This window comes from Siphateles boraxobius, unplaced genomic scaffold (genome assembly GCF_051911475.1).
Source record: "Siphateles boraxobius isolate OS27281-9 unplaced genomic scaffold, OSU_SipBor_1 116, whole genome shotgun sequence".
Lineage (NCBI taxonomy): Eukaryota > Metazoa > Chordata > Actinopteri > Cypriniformes > Leuciscidae > Siphateles > Siphateles boraxobius.
The window spans coordinates 272,014-288,909 of NW_027508718.1; the positions used below are offsets into that span (position 1 = coordinate 272,014).

The following is a 16,896-nucleotide window of genomic DNA, read 5'->3' on the forward strand; positions in this document are numbered from 1 at the left end:
TGGTTCCATGGTGTAATGGTTAGCACTCTGGGCTTTGAATCCAGCGATCCGAGTTCAAATCTCGGTGGAACCTTTTTAGGATCTTTGCGGAAGGGAGGGGAAAAACAGAGGTGATGCGCAACTGCTGACATGGCGGTGAAATTGGCACTCTCAAACCGAGTCGGAATTGGGGAAACATGGGCTTAAAAAGGGAATCCTGGAGACCAGTTCCTGGTTCTGGCTCACTGCAAGATCCAGTTTGGGAAACACCAGGGTCAGAGGTTCCTGTGGCTGCTGGAGAACTCACTGGGGTATGCCTGCTATCTGGTCAGCAGCATTTTGGGGGAGGAGGAGAGGGACAACCCGCTGTCGGACAACAAACAGCGCCCTGCCCAGCCTCCTCTGCAGTCTCCTCCTCTGCACCCTGCCCAGCCTCCTCTGCAGTCTCCTCCTCTGCGCCCTGCCCAGCCTCCTCTGCAGTCTCCTCCTCTGCGCCCTGCCCAGCCTCCTCTGCAGTCTCCTCCTCTGCGCCCTGCTCAGCCTCCTCTGCAGTCTCCTCCACAGCCTTCTGTCCAGCCAAGTGCTGCCTCTGCTCCTGCAACATCAACTGGGTCCAGTGTTGCAGACCAGGCTCCTGTAAGTAAGCTTCTCATTATTTGTGTGCAGGTCCTGCAGCGTGATTTCCAATGACCATAAAAAAAGAGGCCGCATTTCCTCTGTGCTGGAAACTTTGCACTGGCTACCTTTTAATTGTTGATTTAATCAAAAAATTGCGCTTTAAGCCATGGAAGCTGAAATGTTTTCGGCCCGACAGCAGCAGGGAGGATGTATGTTTCGGCTCGTTGGTCTAGGGGTATGATTCTCGCTTAGGGTGCGAGAGGTCCCGGGTTCAAATCCCGGACGAGCCCATTATTCAGCTTTGCTTTTAATCTCTTCAGCCTTATTAGGGCAACCAGGATATTTCTGAGCAATTGGGGATAAAATGTGCCAGAGAGAGGCTGGTTAGCTCAGTTGGTTAGAGCGTGGCGCTAATAACGCCAAGGCTGCGAGTTCGATCCCCGTACGGGCCAATCATTTTCTCTCTGGGACCTTCGCTCTGCTCTTCTCGAAAATGACGGGCGGTCTCCCATACATCCATGCTGGCCAAACCGCACAAGTACCTGGCCGAAATAGCTCAGTTGGGAGAGCGTTAGACTGAAGATCTAAAGGTCCCTGGTTCAATCCCGGGTTCCGGCAGAGGAACAACCTCCCCCTCTTTTAGTCTACCTGATTCCACCTCTCAGACAGCCAGTTAGCAGGGTGTGTTGGTTCCATGGTGTAATGGTTAGCACTCTGGGCTTTGAATCCAGCGATCCGAGTTCAAATCTCGGTGGAACCTTTTTAGGATCTTTGCGGAAGGGAGGGGAAAAACAGAGGTGATGCGCAACTGCTGACGTGGCGGTGAAATTGGCACTCTTAAACCGAGTCGGAATTGGGGAAACATGGGCTTAAAAAGCAAAGGCTTCTTTCGCTCCTTGCTATCGGGGTTCTGGACTGAATGACTTAAATCTCTGTACCTCATGGGAAAAGTTGACACACGCCGAGGTTCCATGGTGTAAGGGTTAGCACTCTGGGCTCTGAATCCAGTGATCCGAATTCAAATCTCGGTGGGACCTTCATTTGCCAGGCTAAACAGCACAAGTACCTGGCCGAAATAGCTCAGTTGGGAGAGTGTTAGACTGAAGATCTAAAGGTCCCTGGTTCAATCTCGGGTTTCGGCAGAGGAACCACGCCCGCCTCCTTTAGGCTACCTGATTCCACCTAGCCTCATCGCTATCTCCCTCTCAGACAAACAGCTGGGAGGGTGTGTTGGTTCCATGGTGTAATGGTTAGCACTCTGGGCTTTGAATCCAGCGATCCGAGTTCAAATCTCGGTAGAACCTTTTTAGGTTCTTCGCGGAAGGGAGGGAAAAAACAGAGGTGATGCGCAACTGCTGACGTGGCGGTGAAATTGGCACTCTCAAACCGAGTCGGAATTGGGGAAACATAGGGTGCTTCTCAATATCCCTCCTCGTCTCCTCGTTCCTCTGTCCTCCATCCTATGACCCGGAAACCGATCGAGCTCAGCCATCTTGAAGGACATCTCAATTCTCTAATTCAGCGTTTCCCAAACGGGGTGCCGCGGCACCCTGGGGTGCCTTCTGGCGAGAGCAGGGGTGCCGTGTAAAAACTCCATTAAACATTTTTAAATTGCTAAAATGTGTAAAAAAAATAATAATAAATGTATCATCATTCTCGCATCGTCTAATAACAACAAATAATGCACACAAATTTATAATAAAAAATGCAACTCATAAGTTTTCCGCGTTCGTTGAATTGCGGGGGTTCCTCATGATTTCATTCTCGTGCTTCATTCCCAGCGTCCACACATAAAGCTGCCTCTTTTTCATGGCTTGTTGCGCTTACGGTCAAATACACACGAACCATTGTCACAACGTCCGTCTTGCCGCATATTTACAAACACATCGGTTATGTCCGTACTGCTGTCAACGGTAACGCGTGCGATTAATGTTTTTCAGTTTTACGCGTTAAAAAAGATTTAAACACAATTAACGCAGCATCCGTTTTTTCTGTCATCCTTTGGCTAGCCTTACATTATATAATCACGTTCTTATTCATGCAAATGCTTTTAACCCATGCAACCGCGAAAAGACAAAAGAGAACGCGCTGTCTGTGAATGTCCTGCTGACACAGGACGACGCGCATCGCGTGCCAGAATCGACTTCTCTTTCGTGCTTGAACGAATAATAACACACAGTTATGACAAAATGTCCGTTTTGTTGAGTATCCTCATGAGAGCAGTCTTAAATTAGTTAAAATCTTAAATTAGAGTTGTGAGAAGATGGGACGCGTGTGAGATAAACAAGTGCAGCAGTGACAACAGAATCAAAGAACAGGTAACAGAGAAAATTACTCACTGCTCTTGACTAAAGAACGCTTGTAGCTTTAATAAGGATTCATCTATATTTAATTTATTATTTATGCAGTGAAGACTGTAAAGTGTTTGATAACTTTATTCAATTTCTGTGTATTTCCTGACATCAGTAGCAGTATTGGTATCAGTGATACTGGGCTTCATTCATAAAAAAGATGCCATTAAACAATTATTTAAAATATACTGTCTTTATGTTGTTTATACATTAATTTGGAGATTAACTGTGAAATTATTACATTATAAAATATATTAAAAACAAGCTATCTTGTGCAATTATAACAAAATTATCCCAATATAAAAACACAAATAGGCCTACACTGAGTGAGCAAACATTTAGGTGAGATTTGCAATGGTAATTGAGCAATGTTTTGCTGAATTATGAATAAAAGCCTTAATTAAATATGTCATCATGTAAATTGATCTCTGCAGAAGAAATTAATGATTTCCTAGACTTTAAATGGATGGACAAAAAAATTGATAATATTAAAAAATATCTATATGACAGTAGGCCTATATACGGCAGTTATTCCCTGTGGTATTGAAAATCAATACATTTCAAGGTATAGTATCAAAGTAGTATCGTGACAACACTAGTGTAGGGTGCCACAATTTTTTTTAAATTTTCAAAGGGTGCCTCGACTGAAAAAAGTTTGGGAAACACTGCTCTAATTGCACCTCGAGGAGTGAGGAGGCTTTCAGAGGAGTCATGAGCGAGGATACACAGTTGTATCCTATGCGGAAGTGTTTTATTGACTAAACGTGAAGCACGTATACATTCTCCTCCCCCTTCACATCGGTCACAATCTGTTTTAAAGTATACTTTACCTTTGCAGTTTATATAAACCACACATTACACATATTTCAACAGGGTATCTTGCTTTATTATTATTTATTATGAATTTCTTAAATAAACAAACTGCAACAACATGAGGGCAGATCCTTTGAGCGCTGCTGATGACGCTATGAAGTGACGCTCGAGTGATCAAGTATTCCAATGTATAAAAAAGCTTTCATTCGATTCCTCCATCCTCATTTTTGTCATTCATTACATTATTTTGAGCACAAGAAGATATTTTACTAAAACCTTTAAAAAAAAGTTTAATTCATATATGTTATACTATACTATGTTATACACCAGTATACATATTTATGTTATCTTTTTAAATACTATGTTATACATATTTAAAAAGACATGAATAGGCAAAAACAAGTGTTTTTTTGTTTCAACAAATGATTCTCAACTACGTTATAAAAGATATACCAAAACGATTTGATATACCATTTTAAGTTTTAGATCTGTTTGATGATCATATTATTATGAATTGTCATAAACGCCTTTATGTTATATTTGGTGTTTCTTAGTAATCTCTGCCACAAAAGCTAAACAAAACAAAACGATTTAAGCAGGGCATGATACCAGCAAGATTGTACCAAGAAGTGTTATTTATTTTCTTATTAATAAGTTCATCACACTATTTACAATTTGTACACAAGGCAATTCAAAGTGATTCACAGTTGTCTAAAAAACAATAATGCTTATGCTCATAATAATAATAATCATTAATTATTATAATATTATAATAATTTATTACATAAAAAGCAAATGCTGTAGTAAAATACTTTCAGTTGGAATATGACAGCTATGTAACGTTCTGTTTATGCCTGTGTCCTTTCAGATTATGTATGCATACCCGGTTTTACGAAGAACCTCTGAGGGTCGACTCCTTATGGGGCCAACTGAGGAGGCCAATAGGAGGGAGATCGTGTTGGCAGATAGGGCCAGGTGTAAGGAGGAGGTCCTGGCTGAGGCCACTGCCTTTGTGAGGCAGAATGGAGGGAATCCTGGAGACCAGTACCTGGTTCTGGCTCACTGCAAGATCCAGTTTGGGAAACACCAGGGTCAGAGGTTCCTGTGGCTGCTGGAGAACTCACTGGGGTATGCCTGCTATCTGGTCAGCAGCATTTTGGGGGAGGAGGAGAGGGACAACCCGCTGTCGGCCAACAAACACCTGTTCCTCAGATACACCTCGCAGATCAGGGAGGTAGGCGAGGCTGTGGAGGTGTATCAGAAAAAACAGGCCATGCTGCAGGAGGCCGAGAGGACAGGAGACTCTGGATGTCTGATGGTGGAGTTTGGGGATTTTAAGGGTAGGTCAATGAAGGAGGTGTATGAGGACCCAAGCAAGGAGGCCCAGGCTCTCATCACCTACCTGAAGAAGGCAAAGGCCAGGCCTAACACCAATATGGCCCTTTTCAAAGCATACGTGCTGAAGAGGCAGGCTCCAGCCCACGTGCCCACCACCACTGTGCCCACTGCATCTGTCCTCACTGCTGCTGTGCCCACTGCCACTATGTCTGTTCCTCCTCCACCTACTGCCACTAAAAAGAGACACACAAAAGATTTTGTCTCCAGCCAAACCCTGTAAGTGGGTACGTTTTTTCTTTTTTCTCCAGCCACTGCAGGCTCGAGAGGCCCTGCTCCTGCCCGGCTCGTGCTACTGCCCCTGCTCCTGCCCCTTATCCTGCTCCTCCAGCATTGTGGACCCCTGGCCAGGTGTCCCAGTCTCCTGCAGAGCTTCCTGTCCACTGGAAAGAGCAACTCCCATCTTTCCAGCAAGGCTTTCAACCCCTGTCCCTCTGCACCAGGACCATCCTCACTACAGCCAACCACAGGACTGCAGCGCCCTGCCCAGCCTCCTCTGCAGTCTCCTCCTCTGCAACCTGCCCAGCCTCCTCTGCAGTCTCCTCCTCTGCGCCCTGCCCAGCCTCCTCTGCAGTCTCCTCCTCTGCGCCCTGCCCAGCCTCCTCTGCAGTCTCCTCCTCTGCGCCCTGCTCAGCCTCCTCTGCAGTCTCCTCCACAACCTTCTGTCCAGCCAAGTGCTGCCTCTGCTCCTGCAACATCAACTGGGTCCAGTGTTGCAGACCAGGCTCCTCTAAGTAAGCTTCTCATTATTCGTGTGCAGGTCCTGCAGCGTGATTTCCAATGACCACAAAAAAAGAGGCCGCATTTCCTCTGTGCTGGAAACTTTGCACCGGCTACCTTTTAATTGTAGATTTAATCTACAATTAACACTCTCAAACCGAGTCGGAATTGGGGAAACAAGGGCTTAAAAAGCAAAGGCTTAATTTGCTCCTTGCTATCGTGCTTCAGGACTCAATGACTTAAATCTCTGATGCTCATGGGAAAAGTTGACACACGCCAAGGTTCCATGGTGTAATGGTTAGCACTCTGGGCTTTGAATCCAGCGATCCGAGTTCAAATCTCGGTGGGACCTGCTTTTGCCAGGAATGTGTGCAGTACCTCGTTCGAAAAAACTTTTTCGGCAGCACTGAGCCGCAAGAGCTCATCTAGGTAGTGCCCCTTGAAGGGGGGCGTAAAAAGGATGGACAGCACTGGAGAATGCAGGCATCGATCCCGCTACCTCTCGCATGCTAAGCAAGCGCTCTACCATTTGAGCTAATTCCCCTCGTTGATGGAGAGAAGGTGTCCATCGCTCTCAAAGACAAAGACGAGGCGCGATCCCTAGCACGTGTGCAGGTGCTGCAGCGTGATTTCCAATGACCACAAAAAAACAGGCCGAATTTCCTCTGTGCTGGCAACTTTGCACTGGCTACCTTTTAATTGTAGATTTAATGAAAAAATTGCGCTTTGAATCCAGCGATCCGAGTTCAAATCTCGGTGGAACCTTTTTAGGTTCTTTGCGGAAGGGAGGGAAAAAACAGAGGTGATGCGCAACTGCTGACGTGGCGGTGAAATTGGCACTCTCAAACCGAGTCGGAATTGGGGAAACATGGGCTTAAAAAGCAAAGGCTTCATTTGCTCCTTGCTATCGTGCTTCTGGACTCAATGACTTAAATCCTTGCTATCGTGCTTCTGGACTCAATGACTTAAATCTCTGCTGCTCATGGGAAAAGTTGACACACGCCAAGGTTCCATGGTGTAATGGTTAGCACTCTGGGCTCTGAATCTAGCGATCCGAGTTCAAATCTCGGTGGGAACTGCTTTTGCCAGGAATCTGTGCAGTACCTCGTTCGAAAAAACTTTTTCGGCAGCACTGAGCCGCAAGAGCTCATCTAGGTAGTGCCCCTTGAAGGGGGGCATAAAAAGGATGGACAGCACTGGAGAATGCAGGCATCGATCCCACTACCTCTCGCTTGCGCCTACTGCTTCCTACCAATTGAGCCAAAGTAAGCCCACGTGAGCCAATCGTGTTTCTCTGCTGTGGCTTACTTTTGACCAATCACGTTCTCTCCTGTGGCTTACTTTTGACCAATCGTGTTTCTCTCCTGTGGCTTACTTTTGACCAATCGCCTTTCTCTCCTGTGGCTTACTTTTGACCAATCGCGTTTCTCTCCTGGCTCTGCTCCTGTGGCTTACTTTTGACCAATCGGCGACCGCTATTATTATCGTCATCTTTGCAATCTTTGCAACAGGTAAGTCTATTCTTCACGACTGTATAATCGATCATTATTTATTCATAAACAGTGTTTGTTTTTAGACAATTAAACATGCCAATAAAGCTAGCTAGCGTGTAATAGCACACGTTTTCTTCTGTACATGTGAACCTGCAACTTCACCATGATATACAGTAAAAAACATGCCACTACTGTCAAGATAATTAGCCGACCGCTAATTGAGCTATATCCTCCTTAAACCATTTTTTTGTTGTTGTTAATTTAGTATTTTTTTGTGTCATTCATTACATTATTTTGACCACAAGAAGATTTTTACTAAAACCTTTAAAAAAAAAAGTTTAATTCATATATGTTATACTATACTATGTTATACACCAGTATACATATTTATGTTATCTTTTTAAATACTATGTTATACATATTTAAAAAGACATGAATAGGCAAAAACAAGTGTTTTTTTGTTTCAACAAATGATTCTCGACTATGTTATAAAAGATATACCAAAACGATTTGATATACCATTTTAAGTTTTAGATCTGTTTGATGATCATATTATTATGAATTGGCATAAACGCCTTTATGTTATATTTGGTGTTTCTTAGTAATCTCTGTCACAAAAGCTAAACAAAACAAAATGATTTAAGCATGGCATGATACCAGCAAGATTGTACCAAGAAGTGTTATTTATTTTCTTATTAATAAGTTCATCACACTATTTACAATTTGTACACAAGGCAATTCAAAGTGATTCACAGTTGTATAAAAAACAATAATGCTTATGCTCATAATAATAATAATAATAATATTCATTAATTATTATAATATTATAATAATTAATTACATAAAAAACAAATGATGTAGTAAAATACTTTCAGTTGGAATATGACAGCTATGTAACGTTCTGTTTATGCCTGTGTCCTTTCAGATTATGTATGCATACCCGGTTTTACGAAGAACCTCTGAGGGTCGACTCCTTATGGGGCCAACTGAGGAGGCCAATAGGAGGAAGATCGTGTTGGCAGGGAGGGCCAGGTGTAAGGAGGAGGTCCTGGCTGAGGCCACTGCCTTTTTGAGGCAGAATGGAGGGAATCCTGGAGACCAGTACCTGGTTCTGGCTCACTGCAAGATCCAGTTTGGGAAACACCAGGGTCAGAGGTTCCTGTGGCTGCTGGAGAACTCACTGGGGTATGCCTGCTATCTGGTCAGCAGCATTTTGGGGGAGGAGGAGAGGGACAACCCGCTGTCGGACAACAAACACCTGTTCCTCAGATACACCTCGCAGATCAGGGAGGTAGGCGAGGCTGTAGAGGTGTATCAGAAAAAAACAGGCCATGCTGCAGGAGGCCCAGAGGACAGGAGACTCTGGATGTCTGATGGTGGAGTTTGGGGATTTTAAGGGTAGGTCAATGAAGGAGGTGTATGAGGACCCAAGCAAGGAGGCCCAGGCTCTCATCACCTACCTGAAGAAGGCAAAGGCCAGGCCTAACACCAATATGGCCCTTTTCAAAGCATACGTGCTGAAGAGGCAGGCTCTAGCCCACGTGCCCACCACCACTGTGCCCACTGCATCTGTCCTCACTTCTGCTGTGCCCACTGCCACTGTGTCTGTTCCTCCTCCACCTACTGCCACTAAAAAGAGACACACAAAAGATTTTGTCTCCAGCCAAACCCTGTAAGTGGGTAAGTTTTTTCTTTTTTCTCCAGGCACTGCAGGCTCGAGAGGCCCTGCTCCTGCCCCGGCTCGTGCTACTGCCCCTGCTCCTGCCCCTTATCCTGCTCCTCCAGCATTGTGGACCCCTGGCCAGGTGTCCCAGTCGCCTGCAGAGCTTCCTGTCCACTGGAAAGAGCAACTCCCACCTTTCCAGCAAGGCTTTCAACCCCTGTCCCTCTGCACCAGGACCATCCTCACTACAGCCACCCACAGGACTGCAGCGCCCTGCCCAGCCTCCTCTGCAGTCTCCTCCTCTGCACCCTGCCCAGCCTCCTCTGCAGTCTCCTCCTCTGCGCCCTGCCCAGCCTCCTCTGCAGTCTCCTCCTCTGCGCCCTGCCCAGCCTCCTCTGCAGTCTCCTCCTCTGCGCCCTGCTCAGCCTCCTCTGCAGTCTCCTCCACAGCCTTCTGTCCAGCCAAGTGCTGCCTCTGCTCCTGCAACATCAACTGGGTCCAGTGTTGCAGACCAGGCTCCTGTAAGTAAGCTTCTCATTATTCGTGTGCAAGTCCTGCAGCGTGATTTCCAATGACCACAAAAAAAGAGGCCGCATTTCCTCTGTGCTGGAAACTTTGCACTGGCTACCTTTTAATTGTTGATTTAATCAAAAAATTGCGCTTTAAGCCATGGAAGCTGAAATGTTTTCGGCCCGACAGCAGCAGGGTGGATGTATGTTTCGGCTCGTTGGTCTAGGGGTATGATTCTCGCTTAGGGTGGAGAGGTCCCGGGTTCAAATCCCGGACGAGCCCATTATTCGGCTTTGCTTTTAATCTCTTCAGCCTTATTAGGGCAACCAGGATATTTCTGAGCAATTGGGGATAAAATGTGCCAGAGAGAGGCTGGTTAGCTCAGTTGGTTAGAGCGTGGCGCTAATAACGCCAAGGCTGCGGGTTCGATCCCCGTACGGGCCAATCATTTTCTCTCTGGGACCTTCGCTCTGCTCTTCTCGAAAATGACGGGCGGTCTCCCATACATGCATGCTGGCCAAACCGCACAAGTATCAGGCCGAAATAGCTCAGTTGGGAGAGCGTTAGACTGAAGATCTAAAGGTCCCTGGTTCAATCCCGGGTTTCGGCAGAGGAACAACCTCCCCCTCTTTTAGTCTACCTGATTCCACCTCTCAGACAGCCAGTTAGCAGGGTGTGTTGGTTCCATGGTGTAATGGTTAGCACTCTGGGCTTTGAATCCAGCGATCCGAGTTCAAATCTCAGTGGAACCTTTTTAGGATCTTTGCGGAAGGGAGGGGAAAAACAGAGGTGATGCGCAACTGTTGACGTGGCGGTGAAATTGGCACTCTCAAACCGAGTCGGAATTGGGGAAACATGGGCTTAAAAAGCAAAGGCTTATTTTGCTCCTTGCTATCGCGGTTCTGGACTGAATGACTTAAATCTCTGCACCTCATGGGAAAAGTTGACACACGCCGAGGTTCCATTGTGTAAGGGTTAGCACTCTGGGCTCTGAATCCAGTGATCCGAATTCAAATCTCGGTGAGACCTTCATTTGCCAGGCTAAACAGCACAAGTACCTTGTCGAAATAGCTCAGTTGGGAGAGTGTTAGACTGAAGATCTAAAGGTCTCTGATTCAATCTCGGGTTTCGGCAGAGGAACCACGCCCGCCTCCTTTAGGCTACCTGATTCCACCTAGCCTCATCGCTATCTGCCTCTCAGACAGACAGCTGGGAGGGTGTGTTGGTTCCATGGTGTAATGGTTAGCACTCTGGGCTTTGAATCCAGCGATCCGAGTTCAAATCTCGGTAGAACCTTTTTAGGTTCTTCGCGGAAGGGAGGGAAAAAACAGAGGTGATGCGCAACTGCTGACGTGGCGGTGAAATTGGCACTCTCAAACCGAGTCGGAATTGGGGAAACATAGGGTGCTTCTCAATATCCCTCCTCGTCTCCTCGTTCCTCTGTCCTCCATCCTATGACCCGGAAACCGATCGAGCTCAGCCATCTTGAAGGACATCTCAATTCTCTAATTGCACCTCGAGGAGTGAGGAGGCTTTCAGAGGAGTCATGAGCGAGGATACACAGTTGTATCCTATGCGGAAGTGTTTTATTGACTAAACGTGACGCACGTATACATTCTCCTCGCCCTTCACATCGGTCACAATCTGTTTTAAAGTATACTTTACCTTTGCAGTTTATATAAACCACACATTACACATATTTCAACAGGGTATCTTGCTTTATTATTATTTATTATGAATTTCTTAAATAAACAAACTGCAACAACATGAGGGCAGATCCTTTGAGCGCTGCTGATGACGCTATGAAGTGACGCTCGAGTGATCAAGTATTCCAATGTATAAAAAAGCTTTCATTCGATTCCTCCATCCTCATTTTTGTCATTCATTACATTATTTTGAGCACAAGAAGATATTTTACTAAAACCTTTAAAAAAAAGTTTAATTCATATATGTTATACTATACTATGTTATACACCAGTATACATATTTATGTTATCTTTTTAAATTCTATGTTATACATATTTAAAAAGACATGAATAGGCAAAAACAAGTGTTTTTTTGTTTCAACAAATGATTCTCAACTATGTTATAAAAGAAAAACCAAAACGATTTGATATACCATTTTAAGTTTTAGATCTGTTTGATGATCATATTATTATGAATTGGCATAAACGCCTTTATGTTATATTTGGGTTTTCTTAGTAATCTCTGCCACAAAAGCTAAACAAAACAAAACGATTTAAGCATGGCATGATACCAGCAAGATTGTACCAAGAAGTGTTATTTATTTTCTTATTAATAAGTTCATCACACTATTTACAATTTGTACACAAGGCAATTCAAAGTGATTCACAGTTGTATAAAAAACAATAATGCTTATGCTCATAATAATAATAATAATATTCATTAATTATTATAATATTATAATAATTAATTACATAAAAAACAAATGATGTAGTAAAATACTTTCAGTTGGAATATGACAGCTATGTAACGTTCTGTTTATGCCTGTGTCCTTTCAGATTATGTATGCATACCCGGTTTTACGAAGAACCTCTGAGGGTCGACTCCTTATGGGGCCAACTGAGGAGGCCAATAGGAGGAAGATCGTGTTGGCAGGGAGGGCCAGGTGTAAGGAGGAGGTCCTGGCTGAGGCCACTGCCTTTTTGAGGCAGAATGGAGGGAATCCTGGAGACCAGTTCCTGGTTCTGGCTCACTGCAAGATCCAGTTTGGGAAACACCAGGGTCAGAGGTTCCTGTGGCTGCTGGAGAACTCACTGGGGTATGCCTGCTATCTGGTCAGCAGCATTTTGGGGGAGGAGGAGAGGGACAACCCGCTGTCGGACAACAAACACCTGTTCCTCAGATACACCTCGCAGATCAGGGAGGTAGGCGAGGCTGTAGAGGTGTATCAGAAAAAAACAGGCCATGCTGCAGGAGGCCCAGAGGACAGGAGACTCTGGATGTCTGATGGTGGAGTTTGGGGATTTTAAGGGTAGGTCAATGAAGGAGGTGTATGAGGACCCAAGCAAGGAGGCCCAGGCTCTCATCACCTACCTGAAGACGGGAAAGGCCAGGCCTAACACCAATATGGCCCTTTTCAAAGCATACGTGCTGAAGAGGCAGGCTCTAGCCCACGTGCCCACCACCACTGTGCCCACTGCATCTGTCCTCACTTCTGCTGTGCCCACTGCCACTATGTCTGTTCCTCCTCCACCTACTGCCACTAAAAAGAGACACACAAAAGATTTTGTCTCCAGCCAAACCCTGTAAGTGGGTAAGTTTTTTCTTTTTTCTCCAGCCACTGCAGGCTCGAGAGGCCCTGCTCCTGCCCCGGCTCGTGCTACTGCCCCTGCTCCTGCCCCTTATCCTGCTCCTCCAGCATTGTGGACCCCTGGCCAGGTGTCCCAGTCGCCTGCAGAGCTTCCTGTCCACTGGAAAGAGCAACTCCCATCTTTCCAGCAAGGCTTTCAACCCCTGTCCCTCTGCACCAGGACCATCCTCACTACAGCCACCCACAGGACTGCAGCGCCCTGCCCAGCCTCCTCTGCAGTCTCCTCCTCTGCACCCTGCCCAGCCTCCTCTGCAGTCTCCTCCTCTGCGCCCTGCCCAGCCTCCTCTGCAGTCTCCTCCTCTGCGCCCTGCCCAGCCTCCTCTGCAGTCTCCTCCTCTGCGCCCTGCTCAGCCTCCTCTGCAGTCTCCTTCACAGCCTTCTGTCCAGCCAAGTGCTGCCTCTGCTCCTGCAACATCAACTGGGTCCAGTGTTGCAGACCAGGCTCCTGTAAGTAAGCTTCTCATTATTCGTGTGCAGGTCCTGCAGCGTGATTTCCAATGACCACAAAAAAAGAGGCCGCATTTCCTCTGTGCTGGAAACTTTGCACTGGCTACCTTTTAATTGTTGATTTAATCAAAAAATTGCGCTTTAAGCCATGGAAGCTGAAATGTTTTCGGCCCGACAGCAGCAGGGAGGATGTATGTTTCGGCTCGTTGGTCTAGGGGTATGATTCTCGCTTAGGGTGCGAGAGGTCCCGGGTTCAAATCCCGGACGAGCCCATTATTCTGCTTTGCTTTTAATCTCTTCAGCCTTATTAGGGCAACCAGGATATTTCTGAGCAATTGGGGATAAAATGTGCCAGAGAGAGGCTTGTTAGCTCAGTTGGTTAGAGCGTGGCGCTAATAACGCCAAGGCTGCGGGTTCGATCCCCGTACGGGCCAATCATTTTCTCTCTGGGACCTTCGCTCTGCTCTTCTCGAAAATGACGGGCGGTCTCCCATACATCCATGCTGGCCAAACCGCACAAGTACCTGGCCGAAATAGCTCAGTTGGGAGACAGTAGACTGAAGATCTAAAGGTCCCTGGTTCAATCCCGGGTTTCGGCAGAGGAACAATCTCCCCCTCTTTTAGTCTACCTGATTCCACCTCTCAGACAGCCAGTTAGCAGGGTGTGTTGGTTCCATGGTGTAATGGTTAGCACTCTGGGCTTTGAATCCAGCGATCCGAGTTCAAATCTCGGTGGAACCTTTTTAGGATCTTTGCGGAAGGGAGGGGAAAAACAGAGGTGATGCGCAACTGCTGACGTGGCGGTGAAATTGGCACTCTCAAACCGAGTCGGAATTGGGGAAACATGGGCTTAAAAAGCAAAGGCTTATTTTGCTCCTTGCTATCGCGGTTCTGGACTGAATGACTTAAATCTCTGCACCTCATGGGAAAAGTTGACACACGCCGAGGTTCCATTGTGTAAGGGTTAGCACTCTGGGCTCTGAATCCAGTGATCCGAATTCAAATCTCGGTGAGACCTTCATTTGCCAGGCTAAACAGCACAAGTACCTGGTCGAAATAGCTCAGTTGGGAGAGTGTTAGACTGAAGATCTAAAGGTCTCTGATTCAATCTCGGGTTTCGGCAGAGGAACCACGCCCGCCTCCTTTAGACTACCTGATTCCACCTAGCCTCATCGCTATCTGCCTCTCAGACAGACAGCTGGGAGGGTGTGTTGGTTCCATGGTGTAATGGTTAGCACTCTGGGCTTTGAATCCAGCGATCCGAGTTCAAATCTCGGTAGAACCTTTTTAGGTTCTTCGCGGAAGGGAGGGAAAAAACAGAGGTGATGCGCAACTGCTGACGTGGCGGTGAAATTGGCACTCTCAAACCGAGTCGGAATTGGGGAAACATAGGGTGCTTCTCAATATCCCTCCTCGTCTCCTCGTTCCTCTGTCCTCCATCCTATGACCCGGAAACCGATCGAGCTCAGCCATCTTGAAGGACATCTCAATTCTCTAATTCAGCGTTTCCCAAACGGGGTGCCGCGGCACCCTGGGGTGCCTTCTGGCGAGAGCAGGGGTGCCGTGTAAAAACTCCATTAAACATTTTTAAATTGCTAAAATGTGTAAAAAAAAAAATAATAAATGTATCATCATTCTCGCATCGTCTAATAACAACAAATAATGCACACAAATTTATAATAAAAAATGCAACTCATAAGTTTTCCGCGTTCGTTGAATTGCGGGGGTTCCTCATGATTTCATTCTCGTGCTTCATTCCCAGCGTCCACACATAAAGCTGCCTCTTTTTCATGGCTTTTTGCGCTTACGGTCAAATACACACGAACCATTGTCACAACGTCCGTCTTGCCGCATATTCACAAACACATCGGTTATGTCCGTACTGCTGTCAACGGTAACGCGTGCGATTAATGTTTTTCAGTTTTACGCGTTAAAAAAGATTTAAACACAATTAACGCAGCATCCGTTTTTTCTGTCATCCTTTGGCTAGCCTTACATTATATAATCACGTTCTTATTCATGCAAATGCTTTTAAACCATGCAACCGCGAAAAGACAAAAGAGAATGCGCTGTCTGTGAATGTCCTGCTGACACAGGACGACGCGCATCGCGTGCCAGAATCGACTTCTCTTTCGTGCTTGAACGAATAATAACACACAGTTATGACAAAATGTCCGTTTGATTGAGTATCCTCATGAGAGCAGTCTTAAATTAGTTAAAATCTTAAATTAGAGTTGTGAGAAGATGGGACGCGTGTGAGATAAACAAGTGCAGCAGTGACAACAGAATCAAAGAACAGGTAACAGAGAAAATTACTCACTGCTCTTGACTAAAGAACGCTTGTAGCTTTAATAAGGATTCATCTATATTTAATTTATTATTTATGCAGTGAAGACTGTAAAGTGTTTGATAACTTTATTCAATTTCTGTGTATTTCCTGACATCAGTAGCAGTATTGGTATCAGTGATACTGGGCTTCATTCATAAAAAAGATGCCATTAAACAATTATTTAAAATATACTGTCTTTATGTTGTTTATACATTAATTTGGAGATTAACTGTGAAATTATTACATTATAAAATATATTAAAAACAAGCTATCTTGTGCAATTATAACAAAATTATCCCAATATAAAAACACAAATAGGCCTACACTGAGTGAGCAAACATTTAGGTGAGATTTGCAATGGTAATTGAGCAATGTTTTGCTGAATTATGAATAAAAGCCTTAATTAAATATGTCATCATGTAAAGTCATCTCTGCAGAAGAAATTAATGATTTCCTAGACTTTAAATGGATGGACAAAAAAATTGATAATATTAAAAAATATCTATATGACAGTAGGCCTATATACGGCAGTTATTCCCTGTGGTATTGAAAATCAATACATTTCAAGGTATAGTATCAAAGTAGTATCGTGACAACACTAGTGTAGGGTGCCACAATTTTTTTTAAATTTTCAAAGGGTGCCTCGACTGAAAAAAGTTTGGGAAACACTGCTCTAATTGCACCTCGAGGAGTGAGGAGGCTTTCAGAGGAGTCATGAGCGAGGATACACAGTTGTATCCTATGCGGAAGTGTTTTATTGACTAAACGTGACGCACGTATACATTCTCCTCCCCCTTCACATCGGTCACAATCTGTTTTAAAGTATACTTTACCTTTGCAGTTTATATAAACCACACATTACACATATTTCAACAGGGTATCTTGCTTTATTATTGTTTATTATGAATTTCTTAAATAAACAAACTGCAACAACATGAGGGCAGATCCTTTGAGCGCTGCTGATGACGCTATGAAGTGACGCTTGAGTGATCAAGTATTCCAATGTATAAAAAAGCTTTCATTCGATTCCTCCATCCTCATTTTTGTCATTCATTACATTATTTTGAGCACAAGAAGATATTTTACTAAAACCTTTAAAAAAAAGTTTAATTCATATATGTTATACTATACTATGTTATACACCAGTATACATATTTATGTTATCTTTTTAAATACTATGTTATACATATTTAAAAAGACATGAATAGGCAAAAACAAGTGTTTTTTTGTTTCAACAAATGATT

At 44.9% G+C, this 16,896-nt stretch overlaps 16 non-coding genes across 16 annotated transcripts; all 16 read left to right on the top strand.

Annotated features, from left to right (window-relative positions):
• The first annotated feature begins 1 nt into the window (after nucleotide 1).
• On the top strand, nucleotides 2–73 carry trnaq-uug (transfer RNA glutamine (anticodon UUG)). The gene has a single exon. It is a non-coding gene; the product is annotated as a tRNA-Gln (tRNA).
• A 742-nt stretch (nucleotides 74–815) lies between these two features.
• Nucleotides 816–887, top strand: trnap-agg (transfer RNA proline (anticodon AGG)). The gene has a single exon. It is a non-coding gene; the product is annotated as a tRNA-Pro (tRNA).
• An 88-nt stretch (nucleotides 888–975) lies between these two features.
• trnai-aau (transfer RNA isoleucine (anticodon AAU)) lies at nucleotides 976–1,049 on the top strand. Its single transcript has one exon. It is a non-coding gene; the product is annotated as a tRNA-Ile (tRNA).
• A 93-nt stretch (nucleotides 1,050–1,142) lies between these two features.
• On the top strand, nucleotides 1,143–1,215 carry trnaf-gaa (transfer RNA phenylalanine (anticodon GAA)). The gene has a single exon. It is a non-coding gene; the product is annotated as a tRNA-Phe (tRNA).
• A 70-nt stretch (nucleotides 1,216–1,285) lies between these two features.
• Nucleotides 1,286–1,357, top strand: trnaq-uug (transfer RNA glutamine (anticodon UUG)). Its single transcript has one exon. It is a non-coding gene; the product is annotated as a tRNA-Gln (tRNA).
• Nucleotides 1,358–1,666: 309 nt separating this feature from the next.
• On the top strand, nucleotides 1,667–1,739 carry trnaf-gaa (transfer RNA phenylalanine (anticodon GAA)). Its single transcript has one exon. It is a non-coding gene; the product is annotated as a tRNA-Phe (tRNA).
• Nucleotides 1,740–1,829: 90 nt separating this feature from the next.
• Nucleotides 1,830–1,901, top strand: trnaq-uug (transfer RNA glutamine (anticodon UUG)). The gene has a single exon. It is a non-coding gene; the product is annotated as a tRNA-Gln (tRNA).
• A 4,255-nt stretch (nucleotides 1,902–6,156) lies between these two features.
• On the top strand, nucleotides 6,157–6,228 carry trnaq-uug (transfer RNA glutamine (anticodon UUG)). Its single transcript has one exon. It is a non-coding gene; the product is annotated as a tRNA-Gln (tRNA).
• Nucleotides 6,229–9,912: 3,684 nt separating this feature from the next.
• trnai-aau (transfer RNA isoleucine (anticodon AAU)) lies at nucleotides 9,913–9,986 on the top strand. The gene has a single exon. It is a non-coding gene; the product is annotated as a tRNA-Ile (tRNA).
• Nucleotides 9,987–10,079: 93 nt separating this feature from the next.
• Nucleotides 10,080–10,152, top strand: trnaf-gaa (transfer RNA phenylalanine (anticodon GAA)). The gene has a single exon. It is a non-coding gene; the product is annotated as a tRNA-Phe (tRNA).
• A 70-nt stretch (nucleotides 10,153–10,222) lies between these two features.
• Nucleotides 10,223–10,294, top strand: trnaq-uug (transfer RNA glutamine (anticodon UUG)). The gene has a single exon. It is a non-coding gene; the product is annotated as a tRNA-Gln (tRNA).
• Nucleotides 10,295–10,766: 472 nt separating this feature from the next.
• On the top strand, nucleotides 10,767–10,838 carry trnaq-uug (transfer RNA glutamine (anticodon UUG)). Its single transcript has one exon. It is a non-coding gene; the product is annotated as a tRNA-Gln (tRNA).
• Nucleotides 10,839–13,523: 2,685 nt separating this feature from the next.
• On the top strand, nucleotides 13,524–13,595 carry trnap-agg (transfer RNA proline (anticodon AGG)). The gene has a single exon. It is a non-coding gene; the product is annotated as a tRNA-Pro (tRNA).
• An 88-nt stretch (nucleotides 13,596–13,683) lies between these two features.
• On the top strand, nucleotides 13,684–13,757 carry trnai-aau (transfer RNA isoleucine (anticodon AAU)). The gene has a single exon. It is a non-coding gene; the product is annotated as a tRNA-Ile (tRNA).
• Nucleotides 13,758–13,992: 235 nt separating this feature from the next.
• trnaq-uug (transfer RNA glutamine (anticodon UUG)) lies at nucleotides 13,993–14,064 on the top strand. The gene has a single exon. It is a non-coding gene; the product is annotated as a tRNA-Gln (tRNA).
• A 472-nt stretch (nucleotides 14,065–14,536) lies between these two features.
• Nucleotides 14,537–14,608, top strand: trnaq-uug (transfer RNA glutamine (anticodon UUG)). The gene has a single exon. It is a non-coding gene; the product is annotated as a tRNA-Gln (tRNA).
• The last annotated feature ends 2,288 nt before the right edge of the window (nucleotides 14,609–16,896 follow it).